Here is a 7021-nt window from a genome sequence, read left to right as displayed (position 1 = left end):
AGACTAGAAAGGCGCTATACAGGTCCATTTACCATTTACCATATGCAACACTGGAATACACTGTTGAGACTTCTGGGGGTGTTGCCTAATTGGACAAAATATCAAAGAAAGAACGTGTCAATTTGATAACCCCATTTGCCCACAGTGACTCATGAAAGTCAGAGTAGATAAGAAGTGGTGTCTTTGTTTTGTGCTGAAGATTTATGAGGCTATACTGAAATACAAAACTTTATTTGGACTTCTCAGTTTCCTTGTTTCCCTGTTAGTCCAGTTAAACTATTGACAAACCAGCACAACAAAGCCCCTAACAACACCCTTCTGTAAATAATCCAACAGCAAGCAACCTCCCACACCACTCCCTAACTGTCTAACTGCAGTCCTGTAGCATGCTCTAAGCCTCCGTCCCAGCCCCCAGTCACAGCTACAGGCCTGACACCAGGAATACAGGAATGCCTCTGTACTCATCTGTCCTGATAGAGTGGCCACTGTTTCACTCTGATAACATCAGGCACCAGGGCCTGCACAGCCACGGGGCTCCGAGACACACTTTTATGACTTGAGTATCTTGGACTGATATCTGCAGCCATCAGCTCAATACACCCTCATCACATACTTACACAGACACTCAGACACTCTCTCTCCGTCTCAGAGATTACACACAAACACATGTACACACATGTATATGCACACACTCCCAAGAATGCTTTCCAACATGCACATACACACAACCTCACTCTATTTATTCTACTTTCCGTCACACAACTGAGTGTCTATATTCTGTGGACTAAATTTAATTTTCAGTCAACTTGTATTTCATTAGCCACAAACTGTGAAATTACTCCTAATTTTAACCACTTAATCCTAACCATGTAACTTAAATCGAATCATCAACCTGGCCCTTACTCTAATGCCAAACCGTAATACTAGACCAAATGCTAATTTAAACCCTAAATCTAACTCAAGATGACTGTTAATGGATGGACCAAAACAATATAACAAAAGATCTTTCTATATTGCCATCTTATTATCAGTGTAAGGATATTTGGTCCTCACATGGTTAACCAATCAGATCCCACATAGACCAGTCCAAATCAAATAGACTTCAAACTGAGCCAAACTATGTAACTGTACCAGAGCCATATCACTGGGAGACACAGAGGAAAACAGCAGGGATTCTCCTGATATCACTGACTTTATGTCCACCTGATTAGAAGCCATGCTCACTGAATTACAGTCAAAGCATTAAGTCCTTCATTCGCTTGCTGCGGTGTTTGAAAAATGTTTATTACAGTAGCACATTATTGTATTAATAAGGAAATCAGAAATACTGACCATGGCCTTCTTCGGTGAATGGTAAAAAAAAAAAAACCTTCTTAGGGGATATATAAAAGTATATTTCTATTTAGTATGTCCTTCAGTCAGGTGTTTTTTATCTGCACAAGTTTGGCCTTATTCTCAGTACTGAGTCTGTTTTGAATCCACAGGTTTAGCCGCGGGTTGCTGCAGAGCATCTGCATGGTGTCGGCTTAAGTGGTTATCTGATCGGGGGAGGGTGAGGAGGATAAGCGGTATGGGGAGAAAAAATGGACAATACAATCAAAAGCTCTGTTGGGGTTATTTTAACAGCGGGTTAATACAATTTTGGGCCCTGCTGGGGGCGGCAGATTGTAATGCACTTGTGCTTGTGTTAGGCATGGTTACTGTAAAGAAAACCCGGGAGGTAATGGCTCTGCAGCCAGGTGGGCCAGCTTCCAGAATCTGCTTGCTTTAGCAAAAGACTGCGGGCCGTGCCGCAAGACCTTTTTCTGTTAGGAGCATCAAATATGGCCCCGGTCAGGGGACACCCAGACCCTGCTTTTACTTACCTCACTCCCCTGGCGAACTTCTTATCCTCTTTTTGTTTGTGTGACTGACTCAGTGTAAAAGAGTGAAGTATGTGGCTGTCATCAAAAGCCATGCCTTTCTTGGGTCAAAGAGAGTAAAGGGTACCTGTGATTGTCTCAGATGCTGAAGAAGTGGACAAGTTGGTGGCTGGGGTGTGATTTTTCATTAACTGGATGCATGGTTTTACAAGGACAAGTTATATAATGCCGTAGAATGTTTGGTTTGGTGCATAGCTTTTTTTGTGATTATACATTTGTTCTTTTTATCTGTCTATTCCTAAAAGCCACTTATTGGATGGGTTTATGCAATAAACTTGTCAGTAATTGTGCTATAAGATGAAGTATTCAAAATTCGGCTTGTTTTATAGGACCTTCTTGATGGCTGCATGAAGGTTGGCAGTTTTCCCAGCCACTTGGGAATGTCTTTACAGTGTAACTTGGTTAAATCTTTGGCCATTTTGGAGGGTTTTCATACTTGTTACGTAGTGACTAGAGTGTGGTCACAATATGGGTTGCTTTGGATCCAATCGTGTTGTGCGCAATCTTTCATTACATCAGACCTATCCTCTGTATCATCCCTGTCTGTTGAAATGCTACATCTTGTCTGTGATGGCTAAACACTTTAATATGCAGTTGTTGATTCATACTGTTCAACTAGTAAGGTCCTCCTACTGAAATCTTTCAAATGCTCCGCATTCTGTCCGTGGTCCCATCGCTCACCTGCCAAGGGAGCTGCTGTATAACGGTATGAAATTTAACCTCTCGGTGCTCTATAGTGACCAATGACCTGTACATCACGGTTTTCCGTATTTCACGGATATTTTTTGAAGTGTGTTAATATGTCAGAAAGCTACGTATAGGCATCACAAGCTTGATTTAGTTCAAAAAATGTTGTACAGTGTCTTTTATTATATTTACAAAACCTTCCAAGGCATCAAATGTAAGCCAACTATCTTCAATCAACTGTCCTCGGCATTTTTATTAGGGTTGGGTAACGAATATCGATTCATCAGATGCATGCAATGTTAGTGGATTTTTTCCCAATTCAGATGTCTGACTTCTTAACTTCGCTGGGTCTTAATCGACTCTCTCACATCCCCTGGCCAGTGGGGGAGCGTGTGACGCAACACTCCTTTGGTCGGTGGATTTTGCGGGCCAGTAAACACTACTGGGGTATAAACGGAGCCCGAGGCCGCAATGTCGACCACACAACAATCAGAACACCTAGCAGGCTCGCGGATTGTCAGGGGGTGTAAGCAGTCGACAGTGTCTTAATACCAGGCCTTCATTAAAAAGCAGTGTAATTTCCTAGAGAACAAACATAGACAAAAGTAAAGTAGTCCCAGATAGTGGATGGTAACAGCGGTTAGTGCATTTTTGGTCTCAGTTTGAAGCTGAGCTGGCTTGGGAATATACCCACACCATCAAACTATATTTGTTTCAGTTCACTCTCGACGCGGCCTTTCTGCCGATCTGCTCCCTGCAGGTCCAATGACCCTGATAGGCTGCTTCACTTGCTCGAGATTCAAACAGAATCAATGATACATGGGAATATAAGGCATGAACTATTGTGTGCAGATAAAGATAACTGTACTGGTATCCATTTGCATTTCTATTACTACAATATGATATTGTCAATGTTCATACTATTCCTAGCTTTATCTCTACATATCCCTCTTATCTTCAAGGTTTTTCTTTTGTTTACCGTTTTAGCCGTAGGTTTAGAAAGCTCGTTTTGCTCATTTACCAATGGTAGTATTTTCTGATATGCATTCTCCTTATTTAGTGATTTACAAGAATTAATTCTTAGTCCAATTGGGGCTAATGTCACATCACCGTCCTGTAATGAAAGCGCATTTTCTTTAAACACTCATCTGCTTATCAGCGGAAAGTCCTCTATGAGAGACTTTAATGCTAGTTTGACTCGATGGTATTCACGTAGGCATGGAATATCTCAAAGATAAGGTGAGAGCAATTAACTTGGTCAGTGATATCAGGAGCTATCCCTGTGTCTTTTCTCCCTCTGTGTTCTCTAATTGGTATGGCTCTCGTTACATATACATGTGTGGCGTTCTGTATTGTGAGGTCGTATTCATTTGATTTTTGTGTATAACATAGGTCTATAGTATGGATGCATGATTTTTTGAATTTTGTAGCATGGTGCATAGGCCGTAGGTATTCCTTAACCATAAATTTTAAATTATAATGCATTGGTTATAACATGGGCTAAATTAGTAGATGTAGACAGATCTTTTGTTAATGATTGGGTTATTATCTGAGTCATCGCCATCAAGGTTACAACAGTCATCTTGAGTTGATTTTAATGGGTTTAAAATTAGCATTTAGCTTATGTTCGGTTGGTGGTAATTTATTACGGTGATTGGGCATATTGAGGTGTTAAAGAAAGGCCACAAGTGTTGATCGATTCCGATTTAGCACTCTCTGGGGTTTATTTAGTGGTTACAAATTTGGGTGAATTCAGGTTGTTTCTGGGTTGGCTTTTGTGTTAGTTTTGGAACTGAAATACAAAGTGACTGAAATTAAAGTATATAGTACCACAGAGGCTAATATTTAGGAGGCCACGTTTAGGTTGTGTGGCGGTTAGTCAGAACTTAACAGTAGAGTGAGGTTGGCAGCGGTTGTGTTGGCTATGTTGCGTGCATGTGTGATGGTTGTATTGGTGACTTGGCGCGGAAGTGTGGAGTCTTGATTTTTCTGGTCCTGTTTGACTGTAGATGGCATCGTTGTGCATTTGGTGTGTAAATGTTCTGTGGGGTGTGAGGAGTGTCGTGAGTGTCTGGTGTAAGTATGTTGATTCGAGGGTGTTTGTCGAGCCGGCGGGCTGGGCGTAGTGGCTGCGGGGATGAACAGTCCAAAGAATACTCAAGTCATTTTAATGATTAGTGAAGAAATTTATTTTGTCTCTGTGTGTATATAGCCCCGTGGCTGTGCAGGCCCTGGTGCCTGGAAATAGTATCTAGAGCAGTAGAGAAACGCACAGCAGGTGAGCGACCTTCTGACATGATCCTCAGCGGAAGAGCATGGGATGCTACCGAAGGCAGTTCCTGTACTTCCGTGGTCTCAGGCCTGTACGCATGTGGAGGTCTGGGGGGCGTGGACGGCGTGTGCCCTGTTTGAGGGCTTAGAGGTGCTACAGGACTGCGTTAGAGTTAGGGGGTGGTCTTGATGTGAGAGGAGGTTGTTGTGAATCTGGATTTAATTATACCAGAGAGAGTCGTGGGATCTCGTGGACCCTTATCTAGATTCGGGGCGTTATGTCTAAGTGAGCTGGGTTGTCGATAGTTGTCGGGCTAAGTTTATGTGGTATCCTCTTTCGAAGCAGCAAGGAAAGTGCAATTTGGACATCGGCTCTCGAAGTTCCAATAAAGTTTTGCTACATCTTCAGTAATTAGCCTTTCATTACTAATTGATTCTCACTGCTACGAGCTCATAGATCATATATCGTTTCTTTGGACACCTTTCTACTCTCTTGACTCCTTGACCTCTTTTTCATTGGTTCAGCTCGTGCGGCACACCTGACTCGTGGTCTAATCTCTATTGTATCACGTTTGCTTATCTTTTCTTGCCGTAAGTTCTTTTTGTTTTAAGTGGTTCTTTTGTCCGGCAAAACACGCTCCCTCCGAAGATGTCTTTCATTCTGGTGTTTTTCCTCGGTGATCATGTCACCTTTCTCTCCTCTGTCTCTCTTTACCTTTTCTCTCTTTGTATAGGTATTACTATTCTAGGGTATAAGCCTTCATGGCTCCCCTCCCTCTGTTTAATTGGCGCTTAGTCTGGTGTAGGTCTTTCCGTAGTAACCTGTCGACTGCCAGTGCATCCCAGCGTTTCTCGAGTTTTACTCTGATTTCAGCAAGTCCGGCCGCTTCTTCCTCCTTCACACCTTTTCACAGGCTCTGCGAGCAGTATGGCGCTAGCGCTATTTCCCATGCGAAAAACCATAGGAGTACTATGAGCCAGACTTTCTGTTCAGACACCAATATATGTTCGCTGGGTTCCTTCATGTGCTTCTTTCATTTTTTTTTTTGGTTGGTTACCTTCTAAATGCTTCCTCTCTCAAGACACGTGGCAAAGAGAGACCGGAGCCAGAGGAATTATATTCTGACATCGAATCCTTAAACACACTGTTCTGATTGTGCGGGGAAATGAACTACCCCCCTAACATGCCTCTGTTTTTGCTCCGGCACTGCTAGAGATTTTTGTGCCTAAGCTAGCTTAGCTTTTGTATTGAAAAATCAATCAAACATGGGATTGGTTGTGTGTGTGTTGCTCTTCTCTGGCCTTAGTTGTGGTAACTCATTCTGGGTCTTTCCATGCCTGTCATGTTTTAGATCTTTTTTTTCTTTTTTACTATGCAGATCGCCAAGGATAGCTCTTCGATTTTGTGTTGATTTGCTGGCGGCCTATGCTTCTGGTTGACCTCTTAATGCCGGTTCTCGTTGTTCTTATCTCGCTTTTGTTATTATTGTGGATTTCTAAAAGTATCTTGACTGACATTGACTGGCAGTAGCAGGCATCTATAGGGAATAACGTGGCTAGAAAAATACTTTTTCGTGGTAGTTGCTTTGTTATGTGGTCTTTTTTGCTTCTGTTAGAGTCATAGAAAAGCGGCATCCAGTTTATTACTAGGCTATTCTTTTTCGATATATACCAACTATTAGTTAATCAGTTTTTATTTAACTTTAGTATTTTTTCTTGCTTATTCTCGTGTGGTCAAAAGTATGTGAAAAGTAGAATGGTAGCTTATACATTTGCTCCCATGTCTGGTGGCCCATTTCATGGGTGTCATCTCTTTCTTGCCGCATTGTTGATATACAGAATCCTGTCAATATTGTGGTTCCTCTGGTTGGATTTGGTGTTTCTAGCTAAAGGCTGTCTGTTACCGTTAGGGTGGGTTGGATTCACCACATCATCGGATTATTTTAGCAACTGACCATATGTGTTTGGTGTGATAAAAGTCCTCTATAATTAATTGATTCTGACTCATAGTTTTTCTATACTTAGTAGTAAGTAGTAAGCAGTGAATATCCTCACGTCGTGAGATGTTAGGCAGGATAGGAGATGGACTGAATAGCCTATATATCTCACAGGATATCCTTAATTTTGAACCTCAAATCTGT

Source organism: Morone saxatilis, unplaced genomic scaffold (genome assembly GCF_004916995.1).
Source record: "Morone saxatilis isolate NCDOM2014 unplaced genomic scaffold, NCSU_SB_2.0 Contig21, whole genome shotgun sequence".
Classification (NCBI taxonomy): domain Eukaryota; kingdom Metazoa; phylum Chordata; class Actinopteri; family Moronidae; genus Morone; species Morone saxatilis.
The sequence above is the reverse complement of the archived record's forward strand: the minus strand, read 5'-3'. Positions refer to the sequence as shown.